Here is a 14,042-nt window from a genome sequence, read left to right as displayed (position 1 = left end):
CACAGACGCGCTCACACTCCTCTGCATGAGTTGCTCATTAGTTCAGAGCGCGCACGCATTCGCTGTATAATAGCGTGTATGAGCTGCTTCTCTCGCTCTGGATGTGTTCAGAGGAGCTGGAGATCGGGTTTTCGGGTTTCAGCATCCAGATGCATGCATGTGCGCTCGGCGCTCGCCGAATATGAGCAGCGTGAGTCCCGTTTCTCGGTTTAACCCGCATCCAGCTGCCCGCCTCTGCCCTCCACCGGCTACTGCGAACACTAGGACCGGATTCATCGACGGATCTTCTGCTGAAATTAATGATTTTGCGAACCTGGATTTTACCAAACTGCACTGTAAAAAAAAATACAAATACACCTGACACTAAACATGATTTTAATTGGTATAGATTAATGTTGTCAGGTCGAGTCAGTCATATTAAATAAAATTTTACTCAGTAATAAAACAAGTTAATTTAGATGTTACCACATGGAGTTGGATTTTTAAACTTTCAATTTTAGTGTTTTCACACTTAGAAATAAAGGTGATTTTTTGGCATGTTCCACGAAGACCCTTTAACATCCATGGAACATTTCCATTCCACAAAAGGTTATTTAGTGGAAAAGGGTTCTTTGACTTCTTTCGATTATTAAAATGTAAAAAAAGATGCCAAGAAAGGTTCACTAAAAGGTTCTGAAAATGTTATAAAGAATTTCAGTTTACATAAGCCTATTTCACTAGTGTTCAAACCATAATCAAAAGTTATTTTACAAGTTAAGGGCCATTTACACACACATGCAGCAACCAGACATCCCAAGCAATTTTGCGTTTAAAAGACGTCTAATAGCCGTCTAATAGTCGTCTAATAGTCGTCTAATAGTCGTCTAATAGTTGTCTATAGCTAAATTGTGACTACAGATTGACCATGACATGAAATTACACTTACATCTTGCAGATATTATTGACATTGGTAACATGATGGGATATCAACATCTCATGCGCTGCCTGGCCAAAAACTACAATTAATCAGTTTTGACTAAGCGGGCTACAATTAGCATATGTCAAACAAAGAAATGAAACCAATAATCACTGTTGACTTTGCTTACATGATGGAATATAATTTATCTCACAAGTTATTTTGGCAAAAACGACATGTACCCAATTCAAGGTTATTTTGTCTAGAAGTGTGTTACTCATAGCCGGAGTATATTGGGTCTATAGTTAACAGAGACGGTGAAATGACGGCTATTGCTTGCTGGGATCGTTCATTTTCATCCAGAGCTTTCCTGTGACTGGACCCGAGCAACAGCGATTGTGAGCAACCTTCTAAAACCTGCAATATATACAGTAGTATATTTAGTCATTTTGCAGATGCATTTATCTAGAGCAACTTACAAATGAAGAACACTGTGAGCAATTTATCATACAAGAGCCATAAATACTTGCAGTAGTGCAGAGGCCGAGTTTCAAGGCCCGGTTTCAAAGACAGGGCTTAGATTAAACCAGGATTAGGCCTTAGTTTAATTAGGACATTCAAGTATAGCTTTAATAAAGCTTTTTTTTTACTGGTGTGCATCTTGAGACAAAAAAAATGGCACTAACATATTTTCAAATGTCAGTTTAAGTTGCTTTTAGTTAAAACAGCTCAATAATGCATTTTAGTGGGATTATTTAAGCCTGGTCTGTGTAACCGGGGGCAAGATTAAGCCATACAGAATCTAGAACAGAGCTTATTTATAGAAAGTGTGCTGTGATTTAAGTGCTCACATAAGTCTGTCTTCAGCTGTTTCTTGACGGATGTGATGGTCTCAGCAGATCGGGTGGAGATTAGAGGCTCGTTCTACCATCGGTGAAACAGAGAGAGTGAAGGTTTTGGAAACGTCACTATGATGAGCCACTCGCTCACTGATCGCAGAAGACGGGAAGGTTCCAGTGGCAGTCCTGAAGGCCATCATCAAAGCCTTGGATCTGACGCAGACGGCTACAGGTAAACTGCTGAATGACACCACACGAAGGGTGTGATTTGGTTTCTTCCTGACTGATTGAAGATCACATGCATGATACACTCTACAGTAGAAGAAAGAAAATTGAAAATAGTTCTCTACAATTTATACCCCATTTAAATATGACAAAATCAACCCAACAGTGTAAATAAAATGGTCAAATGCAACTATATTAAAAGATTCATGCCCCAGTGCATGCTGGGAAGGAACAGGGTGAATTGGACTGAATCACTTATCTATTTTTTCTTCGGTAAAAAATGCATAAATTCAACGTACCTGCTGTGATGGTTGGTTTGACTTTATTTGAACAGAGTAGAGCCGCAGAAAGAACTGCATTAAGATGCATTACTTGTGTTCTTGACAGTTGGAGAAAAGTCAATCTTGAGCTTTAGAAAGATGCTGTACAAAATCAACCAGTTGATCAATAAACAAGCAAACATTTGATGTTGTATTAGTTATTTTATAGCATCTTTCAAAAGCTCAATATACTGAATATAAGAACAAGTAAATAAATAAGAATCTATTAATTAATCTTACATGCAGTAAGTGTGTGTATTATTATTGCAGTTATTAATGTAATTATTATATTATTAATTATAGGTGAAACTCTGTAAAAATTAGAATATCGTGCAAAAGTTCATTTATTTCAGTAATTCAACTTAACGTCGTCTCTTCACAGGCGTTGGGGCATCTGAAGTCTCCATGAGAGGCTCCATGAGATTACTGGAGCTGGCGAACTATTTATCTCGGGACTAGCGTCTCGAGATAAGAGCAAAAAAGTAGATGGGAAATAATTAGCGTAGCTGCTGTTAATAATATGAATGCATTGGATCTGATTTAACTGTAGTATAAAAGGTATGAGATGCATTATGTGAATGCTTGGCTAAAGAGATGCGCCTTTAATCTAGTTTTAAACTGGGAGAGCGAGTCTGAATTACTGAAATACATTAACTTGATATTCTTATTTTCACGAGTTTCACCTGTATGATACGCTATTATTATAGAGTACACAACACGATGTGCTCTTGCTCATGTTCAATTTGCACATTGTCAATAAACGGAAAGATGTTCATTGGATTCCAGAGAAGGAATCAATTCACCAGAAACGCATCACTTGTGGCATCACACCTAAAAAATCCAATAGAGATGAATGATATGCAGGCAAACACACACACACACACACACACACACACACACACACACACACACACACACACACACACACACACACACACACACACACACACACACACACACGCACATAGACATGGACAAACACAATCTTCAGATTGCCCACTGTCCCAGCGTTATCTGTTGTTCATTCTATTCAACATGGCCATAATAGAGTCAGCGCCGCTATTGTGGAGATAATTCAGTTATGACAGTGATATGATCGCTCCACGTTTCTCCGGGGTAAGAAGTCTATCCCAGCATCCATTCCCCAAAACAATCTCTATACGCCCTCGCGGGTTACAGAAGCAAGTATGCATCACAGTGTTTGTATAGCAGTGAGATTGTGCCGTTCCTACAGTTTGTCGGATTCACTCTGCGGCAAAACTCCTCGCTTGACAGGCACTCAGCGTTTGGTGATTGGCATCCTGTCTGCTGTATATCTGTGTGTTGCAGCGCTGCACTCTGTGTGTGTGTGTGCTGAGTTTGAGATTTCTTTTACAGTGACATCAGTACATTTAGCTTCAATATATAAAGGCCGAATTGAGTCACCTTGAAGAAAATTACCTCCATAAAATGAGTTTGTGATTGGATTCAGCCCATCACACACTCACACATACACACATCAATACTCTCGGAGTAACACACACACAGCAACGAGAGATCAAGAAATCGGTTCTGAACCGGGCTTTCACTCACCCGAGGGTCACGTCAGCCCTTATTCGCCGGTGGACTTCATCAGCATGACAGAACTGTCATTTTAATGAAGCCGTGAGTCGAGTCGGACCGGGGTCTCCGGCACACGCTCGGATGATAATCAGATGTGGACGAGTTCACATGCTCACATCTTCACAGTTAAAGTGCCAATATGTTTGTCCATGACCCGCCACTGACGCACAGCGGCTTTGGCTTGAGTCTCAAATGATGTACTATACAGAGTGTACCTGGCACACTAGGTTTTCAACAGTCTTTAAAAAAAGTTTCTTTATTGGCATCAATAGTTTAACTAAGAACCTTTAATCTTTCTCCATGGTTACACTTTATTTTGATAGTCCACTTTAGACATTCTACTAACTAAGTAACTTTTCAACTACATGTCAACTTACTCTCATTAGAGTATTAGTAGACTGGTGTAGACTCTAGCAGACTGGTAGGTTAGGGTTAGGTGTTAGGGTTCGGGTTAAAGGTGAACTATGCAGGTTTTTTACTTTAACTGAACAGCTTCGGAGTCATTGGAATGGTTATATATTTTTTTTTGGTTGGGGTTGAATGGTGGTCGTCTAGCACCCCCCTATCGCCTGTGAGCGGAAAAACCACACTTGCAACTTTGTGCCGGCGGGTCAGGAAGTATCGCGTGATATCAGGTCTCGCGATGTAACGAATTGCTTTACGGCTAAAAAAAATATGCTAAAATTCTGTCATTACAACGCATTCTCATCCTAGGGCGTCATATACTGACACTTTTGACATTTCGTCTACATCCAACGCACATGGCACCCTTTAGCGTCAATATGACACGCACAGAGCTTTGTTCGGTTATGGTTGGGTTTAGGTCTGGGGTAGGGTTAGGGTTAGACCGCTAGGAGGCGCCTTCTGGCCCATATCTATCTGCGTCTCATATTGACGCTAAAGGGTGCCATGTGCGTTGGATGTAGACGATATGTCAAAAGCGTCAGTATATGACGCCTTAGGATGAGATCGGGCTGGTCATTATTGCGCTCCCTCACGCTGTTCGAACCCGAATGAAGAAGACGTTGTAAAGAATGTCCCGTCTGCTGTGATGTCGTTGATCTACTAGCCTCTGGTATCTGAGAGTCGCCAACAAGTTTTTCGACAGTGTTGTCAAATATCTATTCCGAAGCTGTAGGGGGAGCTCTATAGAGAAACCTGCGAGCAAAAAGCGAGAATACAGCGAAGAAATTCCCGAAACTGCATAGCCCTGCTTTAAGCAAGGGGGTAATCCATCCGCCGGAAACCGAAGCTTCCCCGGGGGCCGCCATTGGCTATCACGTTTGACATCACTTTGGCGTCACTTTGACAGCGAATAACTTTACATCTGAGGCGTCCAAAGACTCCATTTGTCCATTATTTATTTCTAAAGAAACACGACAATGTATAAAAGGCTCCATTATTGTATCTTACGTTATGGCCCCGTAGAAGCCGTTTTTGTAAAAATAGGCTAACGATTGCGTCATAACCGCGCGACTCTCTGTTGCACAGTCGAGAAATTACCGTATAGACCGGCGGAGAAGCTCGCAAGCAATCGGGGGGACGTTGACATGTAGTTGCAAAGTTACTTAGTTTGTAGAATGTCTAAAGTGGACTATCGAAATAAAGTGTTACCTTTTCCATTGCATAAAGGATTCTTTATAGTGGGAAAACTTCTTTGGGTTATTAAAATGTTCTTCACACTAAGAAAAAATCTTTACATAATATGTTATTGATGCTAAACTTTTGAACAGTCGTGCATTTAATCAGAACGCAAGGCTAATTTTAGATGGCTGTCATTCGAGAAAGATGCTGAGGAGTCCAACTACACAACATTAACCAATCACAACAGAGGTCATTCTTAAAGTTACAGTAGCATAACTCCATGGGTCAGAGGGAGGCTGAAAAATGCTCATTGACTTTTTAACCTTGACTTAGCCTACACACAGTATATTATAAGTGGACTTGCAGGGAAAACAAACGTGTGTACGTCCTCTTTAAAGCAGAAATGAGTACAATAACTGTGCCAGCAGTGGCATCAGATACGCTCAAGAATTGGCTGTTTGTGTCAGAGTTGCTGGATTTAATGAGACGTCGGTCTCTGAGAGAACTGCACGAACACACACATACGCCAACGCGCACACACATATTTGCCTGAAACATCAGCGAGTGATCAAAAGAAAACCTTGTTCCTTATGCTCATTTATTTTCTCATTTGCTTGTATTGCTCTATCTCTCCACCGTTCTTTCCATGTGCACGTGTAAGTGTTTCTGTGCTCACTCCACATGTTGTTCTATCAATAATGAGCTGTTTTCATATCGACAATAACCGGGGCTTTAAATGTCAAAAACGGCTGCTACATAATAGCTTAATGTTTTAGCAATATTGTGAACAAACACCATTACATGGATCAATTGCAGATTGATTGAAACTGAATTGGAATTTAAAGCAGAAGGCAAATAAAAAGAAAAGAAAAATGCAAGGATGCATTACATTAATCAAAAGTGACATTTATATTTATATATATATTATATATATCAAATAAATTATGTTCTTTTAAACTTTCTATTAATCAAAGAATCCTGAAATTAAATGTATCAGAGTTTCCACAAAAATATGAAACAGCAACTGTTTTCAACATTTATATAATAAGAAATGTCAAATCTTATTAATTTCTGAAGGATCATGTTATACTGAAGACTAGAGTAATGATGCCGAAAACTGCTGAAAATAAATTTCATTTAAAGAAATATTACTATATAAAAGTTAATTTAAAAAGTAATAACATTTTTTTATATTAATGCATTTTTTTTATTAAATAAATGCAGCCTTGTGATCATAAGAGACATTAAAAAAAATCTTACAGACCCAAAACTTTTGAAGGGAATAAATATTCACATAAATACCGAAAAATCGAATAAACAAAAAATAAAACTGACAAATCTAAGAATTAAAATAAGAGAATGTATATTTAAAAAAATTGTAAATAATGAAAATGAGAACATCAGTACTAAATTGCTTGAGAAAAATGCAATCTTTCAGTAATGTTTGGTACAACCAGCAAGTTGAAGTTACTGTAAGTTTTCTAGCATGAAGATAATAAATCAAATGAATAAGTAGTTTCAAGTTTGTTTACACCATTGTAGTCAACAATATCTTGGTCTTTACAAATTGTTACAGTACAAAGTTTCTTATTAACTTAAAAATTAATAAATGCACCTCGAGGTGTGCAATAAAGGAGGTTTGATGAATGTTCACGCAGTGAATATGTTCAAGAGTTTTTATTTACTGAACCATTACACTGAACCATTTAGCAGATGCTGTTGCTGCAAATGAGGAAAAACACAAACTATTTATCATTACTTAAAAAATAAAATAAAAAGGCCAACAAGGTAACACTTTATTTCAATGGTCCAACTACTAACCTTGCAACTACAAGTCAGCTAACTCTCATTGGAGTAATAGTAGACTGTTAGGTTAGGGTTCGGGTTATAAGTTCACATGTACAGTAGTTGCAAAGTAACTTCTAGACAGTAAATGTCTAAAGTGGACCTAAAGTGTTATGCCAACAATATTACTAAGTCTGCTAAGTATCAGACCTTAGCATGTGTGCTAGAATTGACTATATCTTGTTGGTTGATGTACAATTTATTGTTAACTGAAGCAGACTTGGCTAATTTTTGCTAGTTAATTTTCTTAAAGGGATACTTCACTGATTAGCATTAAGCTTTGTATCAGTAGAAACCCGGTAGCATTTTTGAATGACCGTGCTTCCCTCCCTTATGTCCCCCTGAGACGAGAGATTTATGCAGGGGCGGAGTGGGACCAAAAAATCTACCGGGAAATTTCGTAGACCACCGGCCCTACAGGGGGAGTTATAAATCTATAAAATATATTTAGATTAAGAAAGCCACCGCTACTGGTCACATCTATGGTTAGATTGATTTGTTTCTTGAATTGCTACCTTTTGAGTCTGCCCTTCTCAACGCCACCTTTCCCTTTTCTTTTTTGCCTTTCCATCATTTAGACCAGGGGTCTCCAAAACGTTGCTTGCGAGCTACCGGTACGCTACCAAGGGGCCATTCACATATTGCGTCTTTTGCGCGCTCGAGTTCGTTATTTCAAATGTAGGCGCGCGGCAAGTGCGCTCATAATTGAAGCGACGCACTCATATTTTCCAAGCGCAGCGAGATGAAAAAAGATAGAGGCTGCACAGTTTGACCAGCGGGCAGCGGGCAGCGGCCGCACACCAGGCCGCCGGATGGTGTTGCTAACTTGCAATGTATAATTATTATCAGACTGGCCCTCGCGGCCTCAAAACAATACCGGCCCACCGGGAAAAGTCCCGATTCTCCCGATTGCCACTCCGCCCCTGGATTTATGTATTGTGTGTCTGGAAAAAAAAACTCAGATGGCGCAAAAATCGTCATTTAGCGTCATCATCTGAGACTTTTTTGGCCAGAGGCTAAAGACTACAGCCAGTAGTAGGAGCTCCTCATGTTTTCAACCCGCCCATAGGGCTGTACATCCCAGTATTTCGATGGAAAAAACACTAGTATTTAAATTAATTTATCAACTAAATCGTCACGGAGACTCACGATAAAACAGCGTCTTTTCAGTTTCGAGTCAACTAGTAGCCTAGTTGTATAATTTCTTCCGATACTGGCCTCTGTAACCGGTTGGTGTGGCCTCTTAGGGCAGCGAAGCAAGTGCATTCTGGGAGTTGTTGTCTTTCATCCACATGAGCCAAAAATACATTTTATGGCTTTTCTCAGTCTAGAAGGCACCAACTTCTAAAATAATTTCACATTTCTACTACATACATGACCCAATTTAAATACACATTCATCTTTCCAGCGGTGAAATATCCCTTTAAGTTCTTTGACACTCCTAAAAGAGGTTTAAGTTGAAACGGTTTCTAATTTATTTTGTTTTAGTTGATTTAGGAAGCTGTAGGGAGGTGGACGCCATTTTTGTTTCTGTCCATGTTTTTCTCCTTTGTTTGGCTAGAGAGGGAGTAAGTGAAGAACTGTTGTTCATTTTTATTTTGATTTGAAAGGTTAGAAAGTGTTCCTCTCAAAGTCAGAACTTTATGTGTTTTTTTGTTGTTGTTTTTTTGGCCTTATCCCCACCTCCTGAAGCCTTTTGATGCTTCCCTTTTCGTACTTAGGACCTATAAAATGTGACTTTTGAGTGTTTCAGAAATCTGTGTGATTTTTGTGGAGTGCTGGGGCAGGAGAGGAGCGCTCTTGCTTGTCTGTTAACGTTGATTGCCACAAACTTCCTTGTTACTGCTTCCCTTTCGTATTATTTTGTATTATTATTATAGCATGTAACACCACAGTACTGAGAGCAAACCAAAGCTAGACTGTACCTGCAGAAGAAGAGGAGTTGAAAATGCTAATCGAAAGTGGGGTAATTTATGGTTATGGATTGGTTTTAAGTGGCGGAAGAGGAGGAGGTTGTCTTCAGCTGTTTTTGAAGGTTGTGATGGTCTCAGCAGAACGTGTGGAGGCTATATAGAAGTGAATTCCTGGGACATTATTCAATGAAACTCTTCCGCTCTGTGTCACTGCATTAGATAATAAAATATTTAGCCATCTGCATGTCTGAAATGCTGCAGGATCTTTTCTTTTTTCTCAAACATTTTTTTAGGCTCAATGTGTTTTAATCAGCAGGTGTTTTGGTGATTTTCAGAGTGTGTATGAAGTCAGTTTTCCTCAAGCTCACACAGGTGTAGTTCTCTTGTTTTAGTATTTCTGTGAAATGTTTCGCTTTGTTAACAATACATTGGTTTGATGTTTTGTATTCAGACATTAATACCTTTAAAAATGTTAAACCTTCACCGCGTTCCAATTATCTATAAAACTGTAAAACGTTCCCCAAGGCCAGATTATATAAAAAGAAAAAACTAAAACTATGCAGAATTAGTATGTCTGTTTTGTCCTGAATTATAAATATATTTGCCCCAGGGGTCACGGTCAGGGTCACAAGTCACGGAGAGAATGGACAACAAAAATCACCATGGAAACTAGATTCTCTGACCTTGCATTAAAACTTAAAAACCGATCCGAATGAAGGTGTTCTTTCTCCAAATAGGTTATTTACATCTGAAGCAGCCAAAGGTTACATTTTAAACACCCACTTGAAATTTTAAAGTTAAGGATCAAAAAACTTTATCCACTTTAAAATGATTCCACCAGTGATGAACCCAAACCACATGACAGATTATTACTTTACTTACATAAACTGTGCGCCGCTCCGAATGTGACGTTGCTGGCCTTTGAGGTTTGAAATCATTATGAGGATATATAAACGGCATAAAACATATTATATCTTCAGCTCCAACTCCAGGATTCAAACATATGGGCCCTGTTTACACCTGGTATTAGGATGCGTTTTGGTCGATCGGATCACAACGCTAAATACAGGAGTAAACGGGTCTAAAGTGCTTTGAGCTTGTCCACATACGCCCTCTTTCAGAGATAGTTGAAAACGCATTGACCGGATTGCTTTCGTAGTGTAAACACTCATGTGGTCGAGTGTGTTCAAACAGACACAAAAGGCCGTCTACTCTCCGTCTACTGATCTAATGAGTAACATTATGAGAAGAGCGCTAGCCAGACGGGATTTAAACTGTCGGCTGAAGACACAAGTTTGGTTTGAAGAGGAAAAACGCATCAAGCTCAATGTTCTCTCACCATTCCTGATTTCTAACACACTCATAGCGTTACGTTGCTGCTCTCTGTATGTTTTTTCTGTTTTCTTTAGGTGGTGTTCATATGTAAATTCCATGAGTTTGTCCATTAGAAATCAGGACAAAAGTGTTTAAAAGTGGACAAAAGAGACACTAAACAGGAATGTGTCTCCCTCCTCTACTCATAATACGAACGACTAAAACGCATCTTAACACCAGGTGTATACAGGGAGAGACAGAGATACAGAACATAAATATTCCATGAGATAACAGGAGAACTGGAATGATGGTTTAACATGTTCCCGGACCATCAGCCTCGGGGGGAGTCGACGCATGAACACACACACACACACAGTTTTGTTGATTGGAAGCACATCTGATTGTGACCTTTGTGACTTACCTTACATCAGGAGAGAGAAAACTCACAGTGACCCGCAGCCATATCTGTCACATTCGATTACTTCACACACACAGAAAAATCACACATGAGATCTCTCTTCAATATCTCAACTGTTTCTCCTGGATTGCAATGCGATTAAATGGTGACCTTTGCTGAAGTCTCCTTCATCTCAGATGTTTCTAGTGTGAAAAAGACCCCAGTAATCTGTCTTTTGTCTCCTCATAGCTTTTCAAAAGCAATCTCAACAATGTCTCAAACTGTGCTCAGATGTGTCTTCAAATCTCTCAAACATTTTTCATCAACTCTTTCCAAGACCAAATTATCGGAGTGGAGGCATTTATAACTGCGTGACAATATTGACTTTTGATAGATTTAGCCATGAACAAATCAATATAAATGAGTTTAGGAGGGAAAAATCAGAGTTGATGCATAAGTTAAACAAACGGCAAACTCAATTAAAGTCTCATGAGCTATGAAGGAGCCAGGGTTGTTATTGTTAACACACTAATCAAAATTGATTTTGTTAATTGAAATAAAGCTAAAGTGAAGTAAAAAAAAAAAAAAAAAATTATTATCAATTATTAATTATGATGATTAAAATACATTATTAGATGACAAACCTAAGATTAAAAAACTTAAAAGAAAATTAGAAATGTTGCCTTGGCAATTAACTAAAAATAAAACTAGTTCAATTGGAAGAACTAAAATTACGAAAACTAAAATACAAATTAAGGCAAAATAGAAATATTAAAAGACACTAATAAATTCCCAAAGAACATAATAAAATTACTTAAATTAAAATACAAAATAAAGGCTAAGTAGACATGTTAAACAAAAACTAATACAACAAAATAACATAATAAAATGAATAAAACTTAAACCAATTAAAAAGTAAAATATGCAATATTCAAGGCTCTATTTTTTTCCTATTGCTTAAGCATATTTAGGACATTCGATTTATTAATGTAGGATTGTCATGAAACTAATCGTGAACATTAGAGAGGTGTAGTGTTCATTGAGATCCATTGTGCTCTGTAATATTAGGTTGTACTTGCATATTATTTTTAGTTTCATCTTGTTTCCAAGTTGAATAGTTTCCATGTCTGGTCTCCATGGTGATGGAATATTAAAAAAAAAAAATCTTTCTTTTTTTTTCCAGAAAATCAGAACATGTGAAACTTTGAACTTTCCTTTCAGGCTTTATTTAGACATCACGCAGCCAAAGAAGAACTGGAACATGCGTATGAAAAGCACAGAGCAAACGTCACAACAGACATGATATTAGATTACAGTAAACATCACGTCTGTCCTGTGCGATCTTGACGTGAATACAAGCAACAAAACACAAAAAAGGCTGCAAAATTTCAGCTTTACAAGCGGAAAAAAGCTCTCAAAGCAAACACACACACACACACGCTCAGGGGAGATGCACTCATGGTAATAATTCAAAGTGCTGGACAAATTGGATTACAGCATCTCACATCTTTCCTGTCCTCTAATCTGTCTGTTGTGAAAGGTAAAAAGAAAAGTACTTGTGTAAATAAATAAATAAATGTATGAATGAATGAATGCATTAATCTTGTAGCTTTGACTGTGCAGAGTTCGGGATAACATCATCAGACCAGTGGCGATTGGCAAATGATTGACGGCTGGTTCAACCATACAATCAAACGAGACACAAAATTATTTATTTGAGATAAAGGGGGAAAAAAACACGCGTGCATGACAATAATAGTCACTCAAATACATTAATTTATAGCGGATGTCCACTTCAGGAACTTTGCAGCGTGTATGTGGCCGAAGCATTAAAAACAAAAGATTTATTCAAAATATGAACTATATATGGCCTATAAAGCACACAAAGTGCGGTCCCTTATAATCACTTAAAGAGATAGTTCACCCAAAAATGAAAATTCTGTCAGTAATTACTCACCCTCATGTTGTTCCAACCCCGCAAGACTTTAGATCTTCGGGAACAGAAATTAAGATATTTTTGATGAAATCTGAGAGCTGTCTCACTCCTCGATAGTCTTCTAAAGGATTGAAACTTGCCGTCCCAGAAAGTTATTAAAAACATTGTTAAAATAGTCCAAGTGACTACAATGGCTCAACCTTATGTTTATCAAGCAACGAGAATACTTTTTGTGCGCAAAAAACAAACAAAACTAACGACTTTATTCCAGTATTCGTTATATTCTCCGTGGGCCTGAGTGTGTTTGCGTAGTATATCTGCGCAGTGCTTCTGTGTTGCACGTCACCACGTAGGCTCGCTATTGGCCGACGCTGGTCATGTGTGAGACTAACTCTTGAACTTGATGCACAACGTGATGACGAACGCGGTTGCCCAGTCCTGTTTGTTTGAACCGCGAGAGGCTTCAAAGCTTACACCGTGTCCTAACTACACGCAACGCAACGCTGCGACGCGCGATAAAAGTTATCTTTTCCATGTTAATCAGAGTTTTTGTCCTAGCCGCGCCGCGCCACCGCAATGATTCTATTTCAGAAACGGTTTCTATTTTTCTGCGACGTCGCGCTGGAACAACAAACACCAAGTGTTGGAATGATAATCTCAGGTACTGTTTATGTGCTTTATTTAATGTTAAAAGCGTGTAATGTGACTTTAGCTATGTCCGAAACCACTCACTTGTTCACTCATTCACTAATCCCTATATAGTCTATGGCATTTGAGTGCACTATATAGTGGATAGGGAGCGGTTTCAGAAACAGCCTTTGAATATCATTTAGTGCTCTAGCTTTGTAGCTGTAAAAGCAACAATGGATAATTCACCTCATATCTTGAAATTAAACAAATGGAAACAAGAAAGTTCACACTGTGATCAAGCAAGTGTATTATTTGACAAAGATTGATTTAGTAACTCAGCAGCCTATGTATTTTTAATCATGTTTAAATGGTGTAATATTTGTGAATTTGATTATGTAGCTACTTATCCATTTTCTTGCGAGTGCTGGCAAGATTACTCTCTGGTGCCGTGCACTCGCCGCGAGACTCCGCCCACACGCTGTTCTGATTGGCTGTGGGTTTTGATTGATTTGTACGCATCTCGCAGTCGCGTCTAGTGTGGA

Source organism: Phoxinus phoxinus (assembly GCF_949152265.1).
Source record: "Phoxinus phoxinus genome assembly, chromosome: 3".
Classification (NCBI taxonomy): domain Eukaryota; kingdom Metazoa; phylum Chordata; class Actinopteri; order Cypriniformes; family Leuciscidae; genus Phoxinus; species Phoxinus phoxinus.
The sequence above is the reverse complement of the archived record's forward strand: the minus strand, read 5'-3'. Positions refer to the sequence as shown.